Source organism: Myotis yumanensis, unplaced genomic scaffold (assembly GCF_028538775.1).
Source record: "Myotis yumanensis isolate MYYU_CA2020_CCGP unplaced genomic scaffold, mMyoYum1.0.hap1 SCAF_15, whole genome shotgun sequence".
Taxonomy (NCBI): Eukaryota; Metazoa; Chordata; class Mammalia; order Chiroptera; family Vespertilionidae; genus Myotis; species Myotis yumanensis.
This window is the reverse complement of record NW_027223766.1, coordinates 37,532,817-37,557,822: the sequence shown is the minus strand read 5'-3', so window position 1 is coordinate 37,557,822 and position 25,006 is coordinate 37,532,817. Positions and strand designations below refer to the sequence as shown.

Sequence of the window (25,006 nt, the reverse complement as noted above, 5' to 3'; positions counted from 1 at the left end):
CACCATCCTTGCTCTTACCCTTGCCCCCTAGAGTATATTTCAGCACAGAAGCAAGACTGGCACTTTTGAAATTTAAATCCCATTACCTCCTGAAACTCTCTGAAGGTTCCCCACTTTACCCAGAGGCAAAGTACCTATGTGGCAGATGAGATTGTTCTTGACATATCATTTTCTCTCTGTAATAAAAGTATGCATTCATCATTTATGCTCTTTGCCACATGAACTTTTATTATGTCTCACAAAAGTAGCCAAAATATACATCCCTGTCACATTGACTTTGGTCTTGGCAAATGACTGTCTTTGGCCAATGAAATAGGTAGAAGAGATGGTGTTTCAGTTTTTTCTCTTTTTTAAATATTTTATTGATTTCTTACAGAGAGGAAGGGAGAGGGACAGAGAGCTAGAAACATTGATGAGAGAGAAACATCGATCAGCTGCCTCCTGCACACCCCCCACTGGGGATGTGCCTGCAACCAAGGTACATGCCCTTGTCCGGAATCAAACCTGGGACCCTACAGTCCGCAGGCCAACACTCTATCCACTAGCCAAACCGGTCAGGGCGGTGTTTCAGTTTTGAATCAAGGCTTCAAGAGACATCCTGTGTCTTCACTTACCCCTCTTGCATGATGCCTTCTTCTAGGAGAAGAGTATAACCCAGTAAGCTACTGGACCAGAATGAGAAGACTAATGAGACAGACTTGATTATAACTTGCAACCTGGACCTTCACCCAGCCAATCCAAGCCAAGCTTAGCAGAGTCACAACTGACTTACTGACCCCTGAGTGAAAAATAGATGCTATTGTTGAAGATACTGAGTTCAGGAAAAAATCTGCATATCTTTTTAAGGAGGGAGAGAGGGAGGGAGGGAGGGAGGAAGGAAGGAAGGAAGGAAAGAAAAAATGAAGCAAAGTATAATATTCTGTAACTCTAAAATATCTATTTTTAAAACATCTCCCATTGCTCATAACCTGCTCAGTTTATGCTATTCTACTTTTCCTTTTTTTCCTAGCACTTACTACCCTTTAACATACTATGTGTTTATTATTTATTGTCTTACCTAGAACAACTAATATGAAAATCCATGGAGGCAAGGATATATGTGTATGTAGATTGTTTTGTTTCACTGATATATTCTAAGCTCCTAGAAAGTGCTTAGCACAATGTCAGTGCTCATTAAATCTTTCTTGCATGAAAAAAAGAGAGAGAGAGAGATGATCTAAGGGTGAACTAGGCAAGTGGTGATGGTAATAGAGAAGAGGTTACTGAGTCAATGACAGCTAACAGCATAACACACGCTTTTTAAGCATTTACTATGTACTCAATGTAATTCTGAGTGCTTCAGACATACTACTTATTTAATCTACCAAAATTTGAGATAGGTCTTATTACCTTAACTTTAGAATCCTGAAGCACAGAGAGAATAAGCAGCGTTCTCAATGTCACCCAGCCAGTAAGTGCTGGGGACAGAATGAGAAATTCAGATTCTCATTCCATGACTGAGAATTCTACAATCCATGATTCTGCCTTTTGAAGCAAAGGAAGAGGCAGTGTGAAGCAATGCGAAGACAAACTCACACTTGGGGGTGAGTCTTGTGTCTGACACATATTAGCTTTATCACTTTGAGACAGTAACTTAATTAATCAGTCACCAGGTTTCTTGATTTAAAAGATGCAAATGTCATCTACTACATAAAAATGTGAGGCTGAAGTGAGTTACAGAAGATAAAGTGCCTGGAAAATCATACTCAATCACTTCTAGTTTTATATTTCTTTGACTGAATTTTGTTATTGTCTGTTTTTTTGTTGTTGAGTTTTTTTAGGTTGACCTACTAGACTAGATGGTGATGCTGACTAAGTGAGGGAACAGTTGTTAGTCATGGTCTGTTCCCATTTCAGGAATCATCCACTGTTGGTCTTTATCATTAACAGACACTTTATCCCTCCCATAGTTTGATCCAGTATTCTATGTACATCTTCCCTTCATGTGTGCACAAATTTACTGTCTGAGGAGGGTGTACACTGGAACCAAAATATCCAGGTGCAGCATAAAGTGAATTGGAATGCTCCTAGTCTGTTCTTGAAATGAGGATGATCTGAGGACCTCCAGAGGCCTATGTGAGTGGGGAATAAAAACAAAATAGTATTTCTTCCTTGATGTGAGTTGTAAATACAGAAGAGTGGGAGGAGTGGATATGTCTAAATGGTACATGAATATATAACCTTTTGTACTGCTAAGATTTTATGAAATGCTTTTATTTAATGGTAGTGCTGCTCAGTGCGACAATAAAACTGTCAATGATAATTACTATTCTACTTATTATGTCATCTCCTTGGCGATGCTTTTGGTCTATTATTTGCATATATGACACAAAGTAACTATATATTTCAATCCAGAGTGTGGATAGAGTTTTTTGCTGCCTTTATAAGTCTCTTATTAATAAAGCAAAAGAAAAAAATTTTTTATGTTTTTAATGTATCGGAAGAGCAGGACCTCAAATCAAGAGTTTCACTTGAGATTCTGGGGCATAAAGATGACAGAACAGATAAGCAGTAGTGTTTGGATACTGTTGTCCAAACAAAATTTACTCAAATGGATATGTACCTTACCTGTGACACAGTATAAATGTGTCCTATTTCTCTATCTCTGCATCAAATCGTATAACCAGATGTACCTTAGCTTGGAATCAACATGTTTTCAACTTATGCATGACTTCTTGCTTTAGGGGAAAATGTTTTGAATTTAGGCAATGTTGTAATACTTATTCAATTTTTAGTTTGTACAAAGCACTTTTCTTAGTTCTTTATATACATTAGTTCACATAAGTCTAGTGACAGTAGGTGTAGATTTTTGCATTTTTATCCTAGATGATTAGATATATATTTTTCTTTGGATTGGGCTTTCCTTGTTTCAATTTATTATAATGAGAATACACTTACAAAGTTTAAAAGGAACTAAATATCTGATTTTAAAATTCAGGCTTTAAGAGTGAATCCAACAATCAATAATTGTTAAAATCCTTAAAATATGATAATGCATTAGATTAATTAGTTTTTTAATTAAAAGCACAAAATTAAACAACAGAGTGTGGCAAAAGTGTCCTATTGGAATCCTGGTAAAGTTGATATAGAATTAAAAATAACTTGAGTTCTTAGAAGAACCATATAGGGTATTAGATACTGTTTAAAGTATTTTAATTTTTAAAAAGTGACCTTAAAGCTACTGCACTAGATATACTATCTGTATTATTTCTTGTTAGTACCCAAATTCCATGGTTTCTACAGCTAGTTATATTTTCTAAGCATCTGCTAAAGCTCAAATTCTGCTCCTGTAGAGGAGTTAAGGATTATTTGCTTTTATATGGTTCATTTATGTCTGTGGTATGTGATAAAGGTGGTGATTTCTTGACATAGCAATATAGATGGGTTTTCCCATTAAAAGCTCTATGGGGGGAGAGAATCCTTGTAAATCACTGTGTGGTCTTGTAAATCACGCAGTGTTGTGAGATATTTTCCTCCCAGGTTTGGATCAGAATAATAAGCACACATGAAATTGCCAAGAGCATCCAAAAAGAAAGCAAAACTACCCCAAAACAAACAAAATACAATCTAATATTATTTTAAGAAAAAATGCTGAAAAATTGACCCAAATAAAACATTTCCAAGGGTGTTGCCAAGAATATGGAAATGGGAATAGGTATACATGCACTCCTATTTTAAATCAAGAAATTATAGAATGATATTAAAGCTATAGTAATGCCAGTAACAGTAGGATAAATCATATTTATTGAGCACTAACTCTGCTTGACACTCTGCTAATTGCTTTCCCTTGATTTACTTTGTTTAATCCCCACAATCACACCAAGCAGTTAGTATCACGTTACAGATGAGAAAATTTATGGCTGCCTTCTGCATATGTACTAGAATATTCTGTAAATGTACCATAATAATTTTATGTCATTTAGGTAAAAATTATTTGACAACATACTAGTATGCTCTCTCTCCTTCCTCACTTTTTATGGATACACCTCTAATTAGGGCCAGAGCAAGTAAGTGTCTTCATATGCACATTTCTTATATTTAAAAAATACACTTCTAGTATTTACAAGGACTCTTTCCTATCATGCTTCCTAAATAATGATGACCAACAGTAGACATCAATTGAGCATTGACTGTATACAAAGTCCAAGTATAGGAAAGACATTAAAAGGGAAAGTGCTCTCTCAAAACTTAGATGTATACACAAATACACACCCACCCACCCACCCACACACACACACACACACACACACTTTTTTTAAACCTTTTTTAAAACTTTGATAGGTGTGCTATCTTCCAAAGAATACCCTGGTTCTAAAGGAGTTGAGCTTTAATGGATATTTAGTTTATTTACATTGAGGAAAGAGTTTCTATCAATGGAAGATTCTGGCTCATTGTTAACTTTGAAAATACCTTAGGACCATAGAAACAGCTGTGTATTTATATAGCAACATTTATTCATTTTGCATTTTCTCAAAATTGACTGAAATGGGTGACTCCTTTAAACAATGAACTTATTTCAGACATCTTCTGAACAGTGATTTGTGAGAGGTTCTAACTAGATCATTTTACTGGGAAATAGATGTGAAAATCTCATGATCAGGGGTGCTACCGTGGAAGTCATCGTATGTCAACAGTATGGTGATCTTTTGTTGAACAACAAGGAAGATCTTTCTTTTTAGATCACTATCCTGAGAGTATCAGGGAAAATGTGCTTCTCCTGAATTCCTAAATTCTTATACCTGATATGTTTACATTTTCTTTTAACTGACAGAAAACTTAGTCTACTTTTTTATTTACCACTAGCTATTTTAAAGGACTATATAGTGTGTATTTCACCATGCTATTCTATTTTCCTATATTTTCTCTTTACTTAATTCCCAAATGTTTATTTTATACTTTATATGTGTGTCTTTGTGCATACATATACATGTGAGTGTGTATGTATGTACCTTCACTACACACAAGTTCTCTATAGAATGAATAGAGTAAGACAGGGCAGTAACAATTAGAAAAATAAAATCAACAAGCACTCTGACACAATGCTTATCACAATAAATTAGACTTTACATAACATATATTCTACTATTTTCCATGATTAGAGATGTGTACCAAATTTTCTTACCTCTAAGTAAAAATTGAAATTTAAGACAATGTAAGCAATGAAACTTGCTCCTATCCTTCTCAATTAAGATCTATAAATAGACCATGAGCCATCAGGCCAAACAGATATGCATTCCCAGTCCATCTCAACTTGTGTGAACTTGCATGAACTGCCCAACCTCCACAAGCTTTAAGTTCCTCATCTCAAAAATGGAGAGAATTTTTTTTATTTGCTGGATGTTCATAAGGATTAGATAAGGTTAAATAAATTTGACACACAGTACAGGCTCAGTCAACGCTGGCTCTGTTCTCATCTTCCACACAGAAATCTCCACTCATTAGATCTTCACCAAACACACACTAGACATTCTGCAAATGGTTAGTAAATGAATTATGATGAATAATTTATAGGGATCTATTTTCCCTTACTGGAATTGGCTGCAGAAGTAGAAATTAATGATAACTTTACATCCAAACGGGACAAAAGTTTAATAAATTTGTTAAGTGATGGTGCCCAGTGCTTGTAAAAATGTATGTGGTGCACGCTTCTGCTTGTCGAGGAGTGGTCACTTGCACATAATGCTGTGTGGGTATATATTAGTAAACCACAGATTGGCTGAAGAGGTCTTTGGGCTTCTGTACATTACCTTTGATTCATAAATTTGACTTCTAGCAATTTTTGTGAAGAATAATTAAGGATACAGAAATGTACTTGCAAAGATGTTCATGCAATACTACTATCATATAATAATTGGTTAGAAATCTATACATTCAAGAGTAGATGTTTAGGTAAAGTGGAAGCCCTTTAAATAATTGAATTTTAACTGGCCATTATAATGAGAGGGCAAAGCATATTTCTTGACATGAAAAAAATGTTCATAGTAAATTATTGTGATTTTTAAAAAACTAAAATTTGTAATACCATATATAGAATAATCTTATTTTTTGAATTAATTTGTACTTCTCTAAAGGAAAAAATCTTGAGAGAGTATATTTTTTAAAAAGTGAAGTATGGAGAGAGAAACCAAGATGGCGGCATAGGTAAACACCGGAGTTTGCTGCCTCGAACAACCACTTCAAAAATACCACTAAAAGACAGAACGGACATTGTCCAGAACCACAGGAAGGCTGGCTGAGTGGAAATTCCACAACTAGAAGGGAAGAGAAAAGCATACTGAGACTCAGAGGAGGTGCAGTGCATAAAATACTAAGGTGCGGAGGTGCATGCGGAGCGGGCTGGCAGCTGAGGGCGTGGTTGTCATTTTCAATCGGGAGGGAGTCTCAGGCTCTGAGCTCCAGTTCCGGGCGAGTCTCTAGGGACCCAGACTCATGCGAGAGAAGTGGGACTGTCTGGCATCGGTCGGAACTCGAGGGCAGCTTTCTCTTGGAGGGGCTGGCAGGGATTTCCAGGATACTGAGAAGCGGAGAAGCCATAACTGCTAGCCCCGCCCTGTTGATCCCTGGGACCTGCCCCGCCTAAGCCCTACAGGAAGGCTTTTGCTGGATAGCCTCAGGCAAAGGCTAGATTAGCACCTCCCTAGAGATCCAGGAGCCAGGAAACCCAGAGGTCAGAGTGGGACCATCCAGTTTGCAGCTCCCTGGAACCATAAAGGACACACTCAGGGGGCAGACTCAGTGAGCACCAAAGCCCCATTGAAGCAAGTGTGGCCCCAGAGGGGTGTCTCCAGCACAGAAGTTCTCCCACTGCAGACACAGCTGATTCTCACAGCCAATTGGCCTGGAGGTCAATTCCTCTCAGTGATACCTACAACAATCAAGGCTTAACTACAACAAGACTGTGCACAAAGCCCACAAAGGGGTGCACCAAGAGTGTCCTCCTCAGGTAATTGGGGAGGCTGAACCACTGGGCCCCAGAGGACACTTAGCACAGAAAACCACTTTATCAACACAGGGAAGCATAAAAAATGTGGAGACAAAGAAAAAGGACACAAATGACAGAAAGGGAGGAAAGCAAAATATTGGATATAGAGTTCAAAACCACACTTTTAAGGTTTTTCAAGAATTTTCTAGAAACTGCCGATAAACTTAATGAGATCTACAAGAAATCTAATGAGACCCTCGAGGCTGTGATAAAGGACCAATTAGAAATTAAGCATACACTGACTGAAATAAAGAATATTATACAGACTCCCAACAGCAGACTAGAGGATTGCAAGAATCAAGTCAACGATTTGAAATACGAAGAAGCAAAAAACACCCAACCAGAAAGGCAAAATGAAAAAAGAATCCAAAAATACAAAGATAGTGTAAGGAGCCTCTGGGACAGCTTCAAGCGTACCAACATCCGAATTATAGGGGTGCCAGAAGAAGAGAGAGAGCAAGATATTGAAAACTTATTTGAAGAAATAATGACAGAAAACTTCCCCTACCTGGTGAAAGAAATAGACCCCCAAACAAAAGGAATCCATAGAGGACCACACCAAGACACATCATAATTAAAATGCCAAGAGCAAAAGACAAAGAGAGAATCTTAAAAGCAGCAAGAGAAAGAAAGTCTGTTACCTTAAAGGGAGTACCCATACGACTGTCAGCTGATTTCTCAACAGAAACTTTGCAGGCCAGAAGGGAGTGGCAAGAAATATTCAAAGTGATGAATGCCAAGAACCTACAACCAAGATTACTTTATCCAGCAAAGCTATCATTCAGAATTGAAGGTCAGATAAAGAGCTTCACAGATAAGAAAAAGCTAAAGGAGTTCATCACCACCAAACCAGTATTATATGAAATGCTGAAAGGTATCCTTTAAGAAGAGGAAGAAGAAGAAGAAGGTAAAGATACAAATTATGAACAACAAATACACATCTATCAACAAATGAACCTGAAAATCAAGTGAATAATCTAATGAACAGAATGAACTGGTGATTATAATAGAATCAGGGGCATAGAAAGGGAGTGGACTGGCTATTCTTGGGGGGGCAAGGGGTGAGGGGGATGAGGGAAGAGACTGGACAAAAATCGTGCACCTATGGATGAGGACAGTGGGTGGGGAGTGAGGGAGGAGGGTGGGGTGAAAACTGGGTGAAGGGGAGTTAAGGGGGGAAAAAAGAGGAACAAATGTAATAATCTGAACAATAAAACTTTAATCTATACTAATAAAAGAGAAACATGGTAATTGGCGTACGACCGCTACCCTTCCCATTGGCTAATCAGCGTATCCTTATGCAAATTAACTGTCAGCCAAGATGGCGGCCGGCAGCCAGGCAGCTGGAAGCGAACAGGAGGCTTGCTTGCTGTGGACTCCAACGTTCCCCTCCGGCCTCTGAGTTTCAGTTGGAAACATAGTAACATTTACAGAAGATAAACAAAACTCCAGAAACCTCCTGTCAGTCAGCCGGGATCTCAGAGCTGGAGTCGCAACATTGTTTCGAATACAGAAAACAGGCCAGAAACCTGCTTTCAGCCGAGCCTCAGAGAGAAAGCCGGCTCTCAGCTCCAGTGACAGCCATAGAAGGTAAATAAATGCCAGAATAAAAAAAAAAGAAAAAAAGGAGAGGTTTGGAGCTTCAGTAGCCCGCCAGCCTGAAAACGGCCCTCAGCCCCTCACCCAGACTGGCCAGGCACCCCAGTGGGGACCCCCACCCTGAAGCAACAAGATGGCGGCTAATTTGCATACTGAAGGCAGGCGGCAGCAGGCAAGGCTGTCTGTGGTCTGGGACCCGGATCTGTGACCCTGCCGGGCGGGATCAGTGGAGCCGCGAGGCCTCCCGGCACCGGGATCAGCGTGACAAGGGGCAGCGCCCCAACCCCCTGATTGGCCCTGCTCTGTGGGTGATAGAGGGCGGCGCCCCAACCCCCTGATTGTCCTGCGGCTCTGTGTGTGACAGTGGCAGCACCCCAACCCCCCCACGGGCCCTGCTCTATGTGAGACGGGGTAGAGCCATACCTCCCCATCGGCCCTGCCCTGAGTGTGACAGGGTGTGGCTCCTCAACTACCCCCCCCCCCCACGGGCCCTGCTCTGTATATGACAGGGGGCGGTGCCCCAGCTCCCCTATTGGCCCTACTCTGTGCGTGACAGGGGGGAGCTCCTCAACCCCCTGATTGGCCCTGCTCTGTGTGTGACAGGGGGCAGCTCCCCAACCCCCTGATCGGCCCTGCTCTGTGCATGACAGAGGGGAGCTCCCAAAACCCCTGATTGACCCTGCTCTGTGCATGACAGAGTACGGAGCCCCAACCCCCCTGATGGTCCCTGCTCTGTGTGTGACAGGGGGCAGCGCCCCAACCCCCTGATTGACCCTGCTCTGTGCGTGGCAGGGGGTGGCGCCACAACCTCCCCATTGACCCTGCCTTGAGTGTGACAGAGGGTGGTACCCCAACCCCCCAATTGGCCCTACCCTGAGCGTGACTAGGGGTGGCATTGCAACCTCCCGATCTGCCCTGCTCTGTGCATGACAGGGGGCGGCGCCCCAACTCCCCAATCGGCCCTGCTCTGAGCCCGACCAGGGGCTGCACCTAGGGATTGGGCCTGCCCTCTGCCACCCAGGAGCAGGCCTAAGCCAGCAGGACGTTATCTCCTGAGGGGTCCCAGACTGCGAGAGGGCACAGGCAGGGCTGAGGGACCCCCTCTCCCCCCCAAGTGCACAAATTTTTGTGCATCGGGCCTCTAGTTAATAATAAAAATAAATAAATAAATAAATAAATAAATAAATAAATAAAAGTAAAGTATGGCTATGGTTGTTGCTCAAATGGCAGGTGACTTGTATTTCTTTTAGTCTATCTGTACTTTCTAATTTTTCAGTAGTGAAGCCCTGCTACTTATAGAATAAGAGTCATTAACTGAAAGACAAAGGACAACTGCTGAAAGTCCCTTCTGCTTTTTGTTTCACTTGTGCTGTAGTCTAAGGCAGCAGTTCTCAACCTGTGGGTCATGACCCCTTTGGGGGTCGAAGGACCCTTTCACAGGGGTCGCCTAAGACCATCGGAAAACACATATATAATTACATATTGTTTTGTGATTAATAACTATGCTTTAATTATGTTCAATTTGTAATAATGAAAATACATCCTGCATATCAGATGTTTACATGACAATTCATAACAGTAGCAAAATTACAGTTATGAAGTAGCAACGAAAATAATTTTATGGTTGGGGGTCACCACAACATGAGGAACTGTATTAAAGGGTCGCGGCATTAGGAAGGTTGAGAACCACTGGTCTAAGGCAAAAGGCTTAAAAAGAATTGAGCAGAGCATGCTGCTTTTACAATGTGGTCCCCATTCTCATTCTATTTTTTTAACAGATGTAATCGACTGACCTTTAACAGCCTAAATACACAATAGTTGAGAAGGAGTTTTGTTGGAAGGGTGACTAGGCTTCTGAGATGTTATCAGCACCATTTAGATTTTATCTCTTTTCTATTACTAGAGGCATGCTGCTATTTGACAACAGAAATCAATTTGCAGACAAGTCATTTAGTGGAAGTTTTGCACAATTTGCTGACTTTTTTTGAGTGTCTGTATTCTATAGGCACCTTAATATAAACCGTCCAGTGTTATTATTTTTAGTTATTAGAGTAAACGGATATCTAGACATCCTGCATGTATGAAAATAAACTATAGAAGTACACTCTAAGTAGGATGTAGTACATTTTCTACTCAAAAGGACGATTACATAGTTTGTTGGCCAACCTAAACAACATGCCATTAGATAGAGGTATAATACACAATCTTGAGTATCTAACTTACTACCTCCGGAAGGCTTGGAATCGAGATGGGATGTTAGGTTTCTCTGACAAATGTCACCTGCCTAATGTTGTTTCTGGCTCTTTAATACAATCTAATAGTCATATTCTTGTCTTTAAAAAAATAAATGAATACATCTGCACTAGGGTTAAAGTGGTCTGTAAAATGCATTTTGTATGTTCTTGTTGAGATGGCAAAAAAAACACAATAGGACCATCTAAGAGGTGTAAATGGCTAGGGTGTCCTTTCCCAAAATGTAAAATGAAGCCTGTACTTGTAAAATGAAGTAGTCTGGAAACAGGTTCCACCCTCTCCCACTGACCTTTGGCTCCCATACATCTTCCTCTCTACCCACCTTCTCAAAATACTCAGAAGCTTTTTACTCAACCTAAAAATAGCTCCCAGATGTCTTGCTACCTCTCTGTGTAGTCCCTCTCTCTTTGACTGAGATTGTATGATTAGGAAAGACAACAGGAGTTTAACATTAGGACCATTTTAGGTTCAAAATAAGTTCATTGACTAGCATGTCCTTTCTTTATCTTTTTATGAATACTTCAGAAATGTAGAAAACTGTTTTCTGTAACTTTATTTATAAATAAGGTTTGGAAGTTTTACCACACTTATTTGGTTTATAGTTTAAATTTACATGTCACTGTCTAATTTTAGGTAGAGCTATCTCATACATTAAACTAATGAGTGACTTAAACTCTAACCATCAAGCCATTTGCTAAATGTCTTAATTGAATTCTCCACTTACATTTCCAGCAAATATCTCCTGTTTCCCCACATCCCATGATTAATAACTATCGCTGAATTCCCTGGAAATGTGGTGGGTAAGTGGTTTAACCCTGACCTTCCATTCTGACCTTCCATCAGACACCTTGGTGAACCAACATGTTTTGAATGGGGCAAAAATGTTTCAAAGGAGAGTTTGTTAATAAGAAAATAGATATTTGTGGTAATTCTTGCCCTCTCCTCATGAGTCATTGTGGGTAAAGTTTGTAATTTTGCTGTGGTTGTTATAAAATATCCCTTACCTATGACCAAACTTGCAATAAAACATCTCCAATAAGAAAGGCAGTGGGGCCGGACTACATTTACAAGCAAGACATTCGTCTTCAAGAAAGAATCTGGTTGGAGAACCTCCCTCCTCATTAGTCTCTTTTGTCAACATTTTCAAGGATGGAAACAGGGTTAGTAAGACCCAAAGTGCATGACTATGGTATTGTAATGAAGCTGTAAAAAGCATGTTTTCATAAGAACAAGAAGTTAGAAAGTTGATCTTCATTGGTTTCCTGCCTACCATGCAGAATGTACCCCTGAGACCTGGTATGTGCATCAGCACATCAGCTGATGGGAAAGCAGCAGCATTGTATTAAAAAATGGGGTTCACCATGCCTTTCTTTCCAATAAACAAAGTTTTAGAAAAGATTACAGGTTCAAATATGTTTTGTGCTGTTATAAATAGGTCAACCAAACATTATTTGGTCAACATTAAAACAGAAAGCTGGGTAGCAGTTAAGTCACAAATAGTTTTCTGTGAACTTGGATGTCTTGAGAAAAGCTGAGATGTTTGCATAATCTTTTCTGTAGCAACAACATTCCACATGCATATTTCTCTTTAAAAAGAAACTCCATGCTCAGTAGTATTCTGGGTCAAGGCCTGAATAAAAAGCATCTCAAGTCAAAAGTCCTGTTCTAAAAATTGAGATGTAGAGAAGGTCATAAGTTTTTTTACTTCTCTTTTAAATCATTTATGGATGACTAAAAAATCACATTGATTCAAAGTACAAATTTACTGAAATCTCTGAACTTGAACTTTTAGCTATCTAACCCAATTTCTTCCCCCAAACCTTCCCAAGTGTTGGAGGTTTCCACAAACAAGATAAATCACTCTACACAAAACTGAGCAGAGGAGAAGGTGAAATGCACAATAAACATGCTTGCATAATTTTTCTCAAGGCTTTGAAATAAGAATGTTAAATGTACCCTACCACTTTTGTGGCATGTTTCCCAAATACAAGTCTCAAAATGCGTATGATATAACACTTATTTTTTAAAAAAATAAATATAAAACCTAGAGACCCAAATGTAAAAAATAAAATGCAAATCTCAGAATTATTCTTATTTTGAACATCTTACTTTCCCAGGAGTTTGATCCAAACATCATATAAAGACATATTTTTGTGATGAAATTACTTTGCTTTCTCCCTTGTGCCAATGATATACCCTAAACTGTAATGTTTCCTCAATACAGTAGAGTTGTATCATATGCCCTTTTAATTTTATGAATCCAACTATGTGATTAGTATAACTTTACTGGTATGATGAATAATACAAAATTCTATGCAATATTTATCACTCATATTCTTTATTATAGATTGTACATTCGTTAGATTTTATATACTAATACATATATTACATATCACTGCATAAAGTTGCATACATAAGTCTGAAGTCTCTGAGTAAGATGCTCGTAATAATCTAATATAGAGATGGCAAAAGAAAGTGCTACATACTTATGTGTCCTACCCTTTTTGGAAATAATCATCATCATCATCATCATCATAGTGATTATGCTATAATCATCATAGCCAAAGAAGTTATGACAAGATGAGGGGTGAGGTAATCAACCTACTAACCAAGGTGCCTTATTTTTAGGAGAATTAAACATCACTTGAATAAATGATAATATAATTCTCAGGTTAACTCAGATTTCCACATGAGACTTCTTTTGTGGTTGTTGAGATAAAAATTGATCCTAATCACTCCAAATTAGTGCCAGAAAGCATGATTTAAAATGAATACATCTTTAATGATCTCAGCCTTTGTTTTCTGAGAGGTAAACAGAAAATATAACTTCTGGCTCTACCACTAAATCTGAAACCAGCCAGCTAAGTTGTTTGTATCTCATAGTCTTAGTCAACTAAAACTAGTAATATATAGGTAAAGTTCTTTACCAGAAGCAAGTAATCTGTTTCATTGTCTGAAGTTTAAACTGCTCACTATGCTTCCCAAGATGTTTATTATTTAGGAAATCACACACACACACACACACACACACACACACACACACACACACACCATACACAACACACGCACAACACATGCACAACACACACACACACACACACACACACACACACACACCAAAAGTGGGGGAACCAAAGGGAATTTTTTTTAGAACACTAACTCTGGGTGAAAGTCAATTAGTAAGTAAATTTATTTTAGTTCCTTCTTTACTGAAAAAAAGGTATTCTTTACAGAAAATTATATTCATACTTAATGTGAAACCAAAAATAAAATAAAAGAACATCTGATTTCTGTTCTGTCCAATAATTACTTTCAAGTTTCTGTAACTGAGGGCCAAGTTGGGATTAGAACAGTTCTTGTCCATGTGCAGCTGAAACCCCAGTATGTATTGATAAACAGGATTTGACTGGTGCTTCTGATATTAATTATAATAGTCTTCTCACTAGCCTTTTAGACTTAATTGAGCATTTTGTGATCATACTGTAACATGAAGGAGATATACAAGAATAAACAATGAGTTTACTTATCTTTGAGAATCCAATGACTGCTGTTTTTCTAGCAGAAAAACTGCTAATGGAAAATACGACTTGTGAACTTGACTAGTAACATTAATAAACTTAAGCTCATCAAAGTTCTTAGGACTATCCCTGTCAAAAGAAAGTCTGAGTTCTTTGACCTAATTATAGGTTGGAAATGCTTTTAATAAAAAGTAAAATTATCTTAGAGTATAAAATATTTTATAAACTGAAAGAAAGAAAAATAACTTTAAAACATTTTGAATAAGACTTTGCAACTAGTAGGTAATCTCTATTCTGGTGAATGAAAATGACTAATTGTATCTAAGGAATGAGAAATTATTAAAAGAAAAATCCAAATGCATCAAAAAATTACATTATGTTTGGTGCAGCAATGTATCAATTTCTCTCACTAAGTAAATAATGAAGGCATTGAACATGGGTCTAGGAGGTCTAATATCATGTTAGTTGCCATGTATGTATTATTTCATTTAATCTTCCTGATAACCCTCTCAATAAATTCTATTACCTTTCCTTTACATATGACATATAACAAAATTAAGGCTCAAAAGGGTTAAGTAACCAGGAGAAAACCACATACTTAGCAAGTTCAAACCCAGGATAGTCAAACTTCGAAGCTAGTGCTTATAGCTAAGACAATCTGAGCCCCGTTCAGCAAGTTCCTATGTTATGGAATACTGAGTTTATTCTAAGAGCTCTAGATATGTATACCTCTGCATCCCAGATTTTTCTTCTCTCTTATGAAAATCTCCCATGGAATAATCTGTGCTTCATTTGATATTCAAGGAGCAAACTTGTCCATGTACCCAGACAACATGGGAGACAGTATAAAACACTTTAATTAAATACAACTTTTCAATCAATAAAACAAAATGAGAAGTTGATTAGAATTCAACCCATAGTATATGAGAACTGGGCATGAATAAGAAAATCCACTCTGCCCCACTACCAATATTTACAATAGTTTCAGATTTCATAGTTCAAAAATGACCACTTTTACATCAACCAATACAATTCTTAGGCTCCTTGGTTACATGGTCAAACCAGTTTGCATAAAATAAGTAATGTCTTGTATACAGTCTTATGCCTTTAAAAACATGCTTGGTTGCTTTTCCAGAATGTCACTGTAGTAGGGAAAAAATGGTGGGCTCCAAAGACACATCAAATAAAGAATACAGGGAACTGAATGAAAATGCAAATTAACTCTAAAACTAATCTTCAATTTTCTGCCCTTTGCTTTAGAAATAAATGAAAAGAGAACAAAGGACTGTTTAGTGACAAAGTGCCAAAAACTTCTGTCAGAGTTTCATGAGCTCCACGTATTTTCAGCAGGTCTGACTTGCCCTGTGAAAACATGCAGAAAGCATCACCGTCATTTCACCTCTTTGTTTTGCACAATCATGTCTTCATGTTATGTTTCCGTTCAAGGGACAAGGATACATCTATATAGTCTTCCATAGTATAAATCTAGCGAGACATTACAGGAATCCTCTAAGTAGAATTGTTCAATTCCAAAATGTGGTGAAGTGTAAAGTGCTTATTTTTAATTATGTATCTATAAACATATTCTATATATTCTACAGCATGCAAAGATTCCTTTTTTTTTTTTTTTGGTGAGGATGAGGTTGAGGAGTGGGGATCAGGGTTGAGGGGGATAAGAGTTGGGAAAGTTTCAGCAGGAGATGTATGTACAGACCATGTCTTTGGATGTATAAAAAAAAGGGCTACTGGCTGCCTATTTGGATGATGTGAATAAAACTAAAGATGAAATAGGATTAATAGCTCATAAAATAGATTAAACTAGTGAATTATAACACAAACATCTCTGCATGAATGAGTGAGCACTTCTCTGCTGTTGGACAAATGAGCAACTGCAGATCTTAATGTAACTCTGCCACTGTTTTTATCTAGGGTCAGTTTAAATCCTTACTGGAAAATGAAAGGCTTTCTAAAAAAAAAAAAACATTTCTGCAACACACATGCAAAAGATACACAGAGAACACTATGTGCTAGTCAGTTTGCTGCCTGATTAATGCACATGGGGGTACAGAGGAAAACGAACATTCAATTCAATTACAGGAGAATTTTATGTTGAAGCAAGCCAATTCCAGTTTTCTCTCATTTAGAAATAATTTTCAGTTAAATCCTAATAGACATGACTCTTCACGAGCAGGCATTGCCTGGATGGAGTTCAATGTTAATACTCCTTAATGAGACGAAGAAATTTATTTTTGGCCTTTTGTCAGATTTTTTTTTTTTTTAGTAATCATGAAGAAAACATGAAGATCCTTTGCTAAGTCTCTATATTGCCTCTGGTTGCCTGAATCTCCAAGGGTACTTCAACTTGAGAGGCACATTTCAGTACCCCTAGGACACAGGAAAATATGGAACATCTTTTTGAAAGTTAATTTTATTTGAAAAATGTGTAAATAAAAGCATTATTTTTCTAATAAAATAAATTGATATTTTAATGTATTTCTCACTTTTATATCAATAAGTTTTGTGTTGGGCTACACCATTTCAGACTATACCTACCAACTCATGGGTTTCATTCTCCCTCTCTATTAAGAAGCATTTCAGTGGAAAAGTTTGAGAAACTTGGGTGATTAATTACACTAGGAGAAAACTAAATTAAATTTTAGTGGAAGACAATGTACTATTAAAAACTTTAAGCAACAGCCTACATGTCAGTATTTATAACAGACACTTAAACAAAGCAACTCAGTGTTTCTTCATCTCTGAATTATTGCTATTGATAAGCTTGGGATTGTCCATAGCATTTTAACTTCTCCATCTTAATCACAGTGATAAGAAATTATAGTGTCAGAGTTGAATCTGCAGCATTTTTATCTTTTACCTAAAATAAGGATGCTGCGTACAATTACTAGTGTCTTAAAATCAACACAATGTATTTCTAAAAATCACTGCTCAACCCCACTATATTTCTAAGCCTATCCTTCAAAATCCAGTTAGTTTCAACCTATGTCCAAATGGGATGCATGCTGTGGCCAAAATATACTATAAATAGTCAATAAATTTTGGATGCTAATTCTATTTTGCTTTGTTCGTGTTTCTATTTTCATAAATAAATGAATAAATAAATATGTAAATATATGTATATTGATGATATATGGGCTTTCTCTACACAAAGAAACATACAAAATGTTTTCAATACCATTCTATATTCAGAACAAGCCAACTGATGTATTATTTATATTCATTTTTAATTGAAACACAACAAACAAGTGCAGGAAGTGACAGTTTAAAAAAGAAACCACTAGTTAAAAACACTTATGTATCAAAGTTTTATTCATTTAGTATATAATAACCATATGACAACTTACCTTTGGACTACAAACCTTCAGGAGAACAGAGGATACAAACTATGTCTAGCTGCATTTTCTTAGAGGTTAAGTAAACTCTCACTACTTTATTGCTTAATTGAAAAATAAGTGCGTGCTTTTAGATGGTAATGACAATGACGATGTGAAGAGAGAAGAAACAGAAGAGAACAGAAGCAAAAGCAAAAGGCCAAAGCTGAAATGGATTCTAATAGGACTTCTCAATACCGTCTCTTAAGCCACACAGATTGGCTCTGGTAGCATTGAACATAGGCCTCCCATGGAAGCGCCAACCTGAACTAGATAAGTTGGTTCTGGCACACATAAAATATAGGGTCATAGTATGAGAAATACAATGAAGTCTTTAGCTAAGCCAGTAAATGGGAATTTAGAAAGTGAAGGATTAAATGTGTCAGATCTTTATGGCCAAGATTGTTGGCACACATGCCCATCTCACAGGTGCTCATCAGGCTTTCACAGCTGGGGTTGGGCAGATAAAAAAATAAAATGGCATTCTTTGGTGTGGAGGGTTATCTATAATAATAAAAGTGGAATATGCTAATTAGACTGGACCTCCTTCCGGACGACCTTCTGGATGAAGCCAGGGCTGCAAGGGCTGAGGCAAGCTGCTGTGGCTGCGAGGGCCAAGCCCCTTGCATGAATTTCATGCCTCAGGCTTCTAGTTTAGTAGTAAAAGGCTTATAGATCACAAAACCAGACACACAAAAATAATTTCTTGATGCTGTTCAACAATATATTCAACATAAACCCAATAAAAGGTTAAAACTGTTAAAGGAGCTTTTCTCTTTTTACAATCTGTAAACTAATAGGAAACCTAAAATAACAAGTCCTTCTCAGTCCCTTATACTCTAAAGCAGTGGTTCTCAACCTTCCTAATGCCGTGACCCTTTAATACAGTTCCTCATGTTGTGGTGACCCCCAACCCTAAAATTATTTTAGTTGCTACTTCACAACTGTAATTTTGTTACTGTTATGAATTGTAATGTAAATATCTGATATGCAGGATTTATTTTCATTGTTACAATGAACATAAAGCATAGTGATTAATCACAAAAACAATATGTAATTATATATTGTGAAATGTTTATTTCTAATTACAAATAAATGAAATTTTGTCTCAAAGCATGGTGTAGCATGGGTAACAGTCTTAATGTAACAGCAGTAAATTACATTGCTACATTTTGTGACGTATGTGTAAAAAGCCAACGTCAGTGCGAAGGTTGGTGAAGAAAGCTGCATGGTGGAGAGGTCTATGTGGCAAGGGACTACGGCCCTCAGTTCAACCACCCACAAGAAACTGAATCCAAGTGAACTTGGAGGAGAGTCTTTCCCCAATAAAACATTCAGATGAGACTGCAGCCTGGCCAACATCTTGACTACTGCTCAGGAGGAATCATGAAGTAGAGGACTCATCAAAGATGTGCCCAGATTTCTGAACCACAAAAACTATCAAATATGAAGTGTGTGGTGTTATAAGCTACTACATTCTGAATGATTTATTTATACAGCATAAAAAAAAGTAATATAGTCCCCAAATGTCCTCCTGAGAGAATATATTCCAGTCAATCTAGGACCAACAATACAGTGGGGCCTTGACTTACGAGTTTAATTCGTTCCGTGACGGAGCTCATAACTCAAATTACTCGTATGTCAAATCAAAATGTGAACGAGTGAGACACGTGATGCTGGGCTGATGTTGTGGCGTTCATTGTGATGTTCGCTGCACCAACTAGAGGTGGGGTATCTGAAGCTGGCTTGTAACCCGAATTTTAGCTCGCAACTCAAAGCAAAAAATCGGCCAAGAGATGGCTTGTATCTCGAAAAACTCGTTAGTCAGGACACTCATAAGTCAAGGCCCCATTGTTATTTTATTTAAAAACATATTTTTAATAATAACACAACTTTCTACAACTAAATAGAAGGTGGCAAGTTTATCACTGTGCCATTATTTTTCATGAAAACCAATGTCTACAGAGCAAATTTCCTAAGTTTATTTTGAATAAGCTAATATCCTATATAATAAAAGGCTAATATGCAAATTGTCCCCTCAATCAGGAGTTTGACAGGGAGTTCAACCAGGGGGCGGGGCTGGCCCGCCAACCTCCCACAGCCCCTTCCCCCTGGCTGGCCCCACCCCTGATGCCTCCCCACCGATTCGGGTCCCCTCTCCCTGGCTGGCCCAGCCCAATCGGCCCAGATTGGGGCGGGCCAGCCATACCCCACCTGTGCACAAATTCATGTACCAGGCCTCTAGTTTAAAGATAATATTACACACAGACACACACACACACACTTCAACTCCTATATATGACTGCTGACAATTTTAGGAGACTCAAAAATAACCTTTTTAAAAATAAAAGTTCTCTGGGATAAATTAAAGGATTGCTGTAAAAGCTACTTAAGGATTTCATCCAGTAACATCTGTAAACATAGAAAATATTCTAAAGATTAAAGACTTTAAAAGTTCAAATAAAATAAAACATATTAAGTGCATTATAATTTTTTGGCAATGTAAAGATTGAGACAAAGCTAAAATAAGTGTATATTTTGAAATCTATGGACAAGATTTGGAAAGACTCTGGGAACTAGCATTCACTTGGAGCCAAACCTAGCATAACTGGGTATGTGAGAGCCCATTTAGAGTGGTGGGTAAGAACATGAATTCTAAAGCCAGTCAGCCTTGGTTTTGTTCCTTTCTCTGTCACCTAACAACTATGAGACAGTGAACAATCTTTTTATGCCTCAGTTTCCTCATCTCTGAAATGGTGATAATAAGAATATCCACTCAGATATGACTCAGATGGAATGTAAATCATTTCAAATAGCCTCTGTTTATGGTAGAAAGTGAAGAAGAAGAAGAAGAAGAAGAAGAAGAAGAAGGAGGAGGAGGAGGAGGAGGAGGAGGAGAAGAAGAAGAAGATGATGATGGAGGAGAAGGGGGGGAGGAGGAGGAGGAGGAGGGGAAGAAGAAGAAGAAGAAGATGATGATGGAGGAGAAGGGGGGGAGGAGGAGGAGGAGGAGGAGGAGGAGGAGGAGGGGAGGAGGGGAAGAGGAGGAGGAGGAGGAGGGGAGGAGGAGGAGGAGGAGGGAGGAGGGAGGAGGGAGGAGGGAGGAGGAGAGAGGAATGGGAGCAGGGAGAGGGAGGCGAGAAGAAAAAGTTAATTGAACTACAAAAGTAATTGTATGCCTATGACTTACCTCTAGGCATCATGGTTTTTCCTAGTAAAAAATAAAAACTTGAATAAGAGACTTTTAAAGTCTTTTAGAGTTTGTGTGTGTGTGTGTGTGTGTGTGTGTGTGTGTATGTCAACGCATATCTTTAGCTTTCATTACACTTCTGTGAGTTGGACAATATTCTTTTAAAAAAAAATTTATTGAACTTATTGGGGTGACATCCTATATAATAAAAGGCTAATATGCAAATTGTCCCCTTTAGAGTTTGACCAGGAGACCGGGAGTTTGATTGCTCGCTATGACATATGCTGGCCACCAGGGGGCGGTGCGGAACATGGCAGACAGCCAGCGGTGGTGGCGGGGCACTGAGGGAGTGAGGGGAGGAGGTGGCAGGATGCGGGGAACCTGATCGGTCCTGATTGCTGGTCAGGCCTAGGGAATGTACCCATACACGAATTAAGAGAAATGGTTGAAGAAGGTACCCCATGATTGAATATTTCAATGTGAAATATTTTAAAAGTACAAAAGAATTTCACCAAAAGATAAGTAAGTAACTACGGATTTACTCCTCTTCAATACATGCTAACTAGTGAGTCTAAGTTCACTTTCTTTGCCCATACACATCTCCATTTCCATGTAAATGCAATAGAGCACCCGTTGAGGTTGACAATAACAGTCATATGCATGGGGGGAAATCCAGATAATTATATTATTATCCAAGGGAGACCTGATCCTAAACATAAATGCCTATCCAACTGGTGCATTTCAAATGCAATTTTGGGCAAGGGTCCACTGTGGTACTCTCACCATCACATCACTCACCTAACTCTTTCATATAGTTGGGAAGCTGCCAAGCAGACTATAATGTAACATGTATTGCTAGGAGGTGCATTACTAGGAATAAGTTTCAGGAAAGACTGCTATCTAGGAGAACTGTCTAATACACTGATGGCGAACCTTTTGAGCTCGGCGTGTCAGTATTTTGAAAAACCCTAACTTAACTCTGGTGCCGTGTCACATATAGAAATTTTTTGATATTTGCAACCATAGTAAAACAAAGATTTATATTTTTGATATTTATTTTATATATTGAAATGCCATTTAACAAAGAAAAATCAACCAAAAAAATGAGTTCGCATGTCACCTCTGACACACGTGTCATAGGTTCGACATCACTGGTCTAATATGTAGAAGTGCTAAACCCTCTGGGAGCTTTTCCACTGCCCCTCCAGACCCATTGCTGACCCTAGAAAGCATTCAAGAGGTTGGACGAAGTGAAAATTTTTTTGTATGGAGGGAGAAGGTGGACAAAATGACTTCTAAATTTCCATTCAATCTTAAAGGTCAATTCAATTACTTAAATATCCATTTTAGTGAGTATAAAATTTGAGTCAGGAATATGAGACTTTCCTTTACAGTCTTGGTGAAATTATTAATAGAGTATCCTTTGAATCTCAAAAGTGCCCATTGCTACTAGAGAATATTAAATCCTTTTTAAAGTGGTATGCCTCTAGGACTCTGCCATCTGGCCCCACGGAGATCAGCAAGCTGGATTCTCTGGCTGGAAAGAATCGTTTCTCTAGTTTTCCTACTAAAGCAAGGTTTTACTCACGAAAGGTTAATATCATCTATTTCTCAGCTCTAACCTCCACCTGTTAGACCTGATGTGTCCCAGACATTCGGTGTAAGTGAGAATGAGACAATAATTAAGAAGAGGAAATGGTTTTCAAAACCAAAGGAAACTGATTTCAGCATTTACTTGAACACTGATTGTTAAAAATTATAATCGAGGAAACATCCAAATTCAGTTTCTTACCCTGCAGCTCCGCCATTATGCTGATTTAGTATTTCATTTCCTCTTGCTGGACTTTAAGTACAATGTTGAAATGCTGATCCTGTCTTAGTCAACATCATAGCTTTACTGAAGAGTTAGAACACAGACTTGTCAAATATACAGATGACCAAAAATTATAATTAAAACATAATTATAATGAAAGTGGCTTAAAGTTCTGAATAGGCTGAAACAATAAGCCGACCCAAAGAAAAATACCATTTAATAGAGATAACTTGAAAGTGCTACCTTTAGTTTAAAATGGAACAAGAATAGATGAGGAAGGACAGGTATCATAAAAGTTGATCACATAAAGAAACCTGGGGATTCATTGGGATAGTGTGATCCAATGGTGTGATAAAGCTACCAAGAGTGGATAATGTCTAGGTTGAAATAAAAGAAGCAGAATGCCCAAACCAATGAACAAAACAGTCCTTTGTTAGGACCACATATGGATACTGTGCTCAGCTCCATAATTTAAGGCAAAATTGACCAGAGTCTATTAAGAACAGTTCAAGAGGCAAAGCATGAATAATTGTGTAAAAAATGTTAGGGAGGTCAAATAACTATATTAACAACAACACTATAACTGCAACTCTGATAAGGCAGTGCTATGGGCTGGAGGCACTTTAAACAAGTAGTCTGCTTTGACTCCTGCATGCATCCTAAAAGGTAATAGTATTACTTCCCCCTCTTCAGATGACGAATCTGATGCCCAGGAAAAGTAATTTGTCTAAGATTACTTCCATACTAAATATTTGAAGGCATCTGTGCAGAAGAAAGACTTGTTCTTTCAGAAGGAAATGAATGGAAGCCACAACTTGATACAAAAGAAAAATTCCTAGTATTCATAACTGCCCGCGAGTGGAATTGTCTGCTTGCTTAGTAGTGAGTTCTGTGTTACACATGATCAAGCTGAGGTGAACGGCCAGGAATAAAACTTATAGGGAAAAAAAAATTCCTGTGCTGGTTGAGAGGTGAGGTTAGGTAACCTTCAGGTTTTCTTCCAACATTAAAGTTGTGTTCTGATTCTGAGAAATTGGTACATCTGTTGCCTTGGTATTATACACTATTTAGGTCAAATTTTTAAAAATCAAACAAAAAAAGTCATTCAAACCAGTTGTTATGCTGATCTGACAGGTCTCCTCAATCAAAATAGTTGTTCCATTTAATCCGTATAGACATTCTTTAATCTATTTCTGTGATTGGTCACATTTCATGTGGATTTGCTATTTTTTAAAAGCAATTTTATGAGTGTCACCTATACAGCATATTGCAGCAAGAGTGATAACAACGTGTTTATCACAAGGTTATAGAATACAGTCAATTCAGAATTTCTCAGTGGCCACACTGGACATATGCTGCTGAATGGGGTGAGCCTCGAACAAGCTACTTCTGAGTATGTATTAATGTCATAACTAAAAGACAATTTCAGACCACGTTTGGCAATGAAAAATAAGAGTCCTTTACCATTTCTTGAGCCTGCATTCTCCCTGAAATGTAAAACTTAAATATGAGATAAGGCCTGTTGTAAGTGCAGGGAAAACCTCCAACTGAGATCAAATTACAAGGTATTCATGAGAGAACCAGCACACGTGGGCTATGTGTACACAACCAGTTTCCTCTGCCTCCCTCTAGTTCTTGTCAGTTGTTTAAAAGTCAAACTTAAGTGAAGAAAAAAGAAAGAAAGAAATAAGAATAGTAGCTATGGATTGTGTGCATGAAGCAATAATAGGAAAACTAGGAGAACCCACTGCAAATACTTGGGGGAATAGAATCACAGAACTCTAGGGTTTCCCGTATACAGACACAGAGACAGAACAGAACACAGACAAATTGGGTTCATTCATTTAGTTTTCTTTCTGTTTTTATTTTAATAAACTTTTGTAGTATCTGTAACGTGTTAATAGCTAAACAATTCAAAACCTGACCAAGTCCAATCTTTTATTTTAAACTCTTACTGTCCCATGTATCTATCTCTTCTTTATTGTGTTAAATTAGTGTGACCATTTCATTACTAAATTGTACATCATATGAGGGTAGGGATAATGTTGGTTTTTGTTCACCTTTATACCCAGTGTTTTAGCATAATGCTTGTCACATGGTACCAGTTAGTAAATATTCAATGAATGACAAAGTTAAGGAACATCCTTGAAGAACAAATTTTGATTCATCACAGGTTTTATAAACCATGTGCACAAGCTCCAGGACAGACTTGATCATATACAA

The 25,006-nt window shown here is 38.0% G+C and overlaps 1 protein-coding gene across 4 annotated transcripts in view; it reads right to left on the bottom strand.

Moving 5' to 3' along the window:
- Positions 1–25,006, bottom strand: part of ANGPT1 (angiopoietin 1) — a 278,415-nt gene that overhangs the window by 229,139 nt on the left and 24,270 nt on the right. Inside the window, exon 1 of one of the 4 annotated variants that reach the window (XM_070392099.1) lies at positions 22,763–22,847. The exons of the other annotated variants lie outside the window; for them this stretch is intronic. The gene's annotated coding sequence lies outside the window, so the exon portion shown is untranslated. Of the gene's footprint in view, positions 1–22,762; positions 22,848–25,006 lie in introns of those variants that run through there. 4 annotated transcript variants of the gene reach the window in all.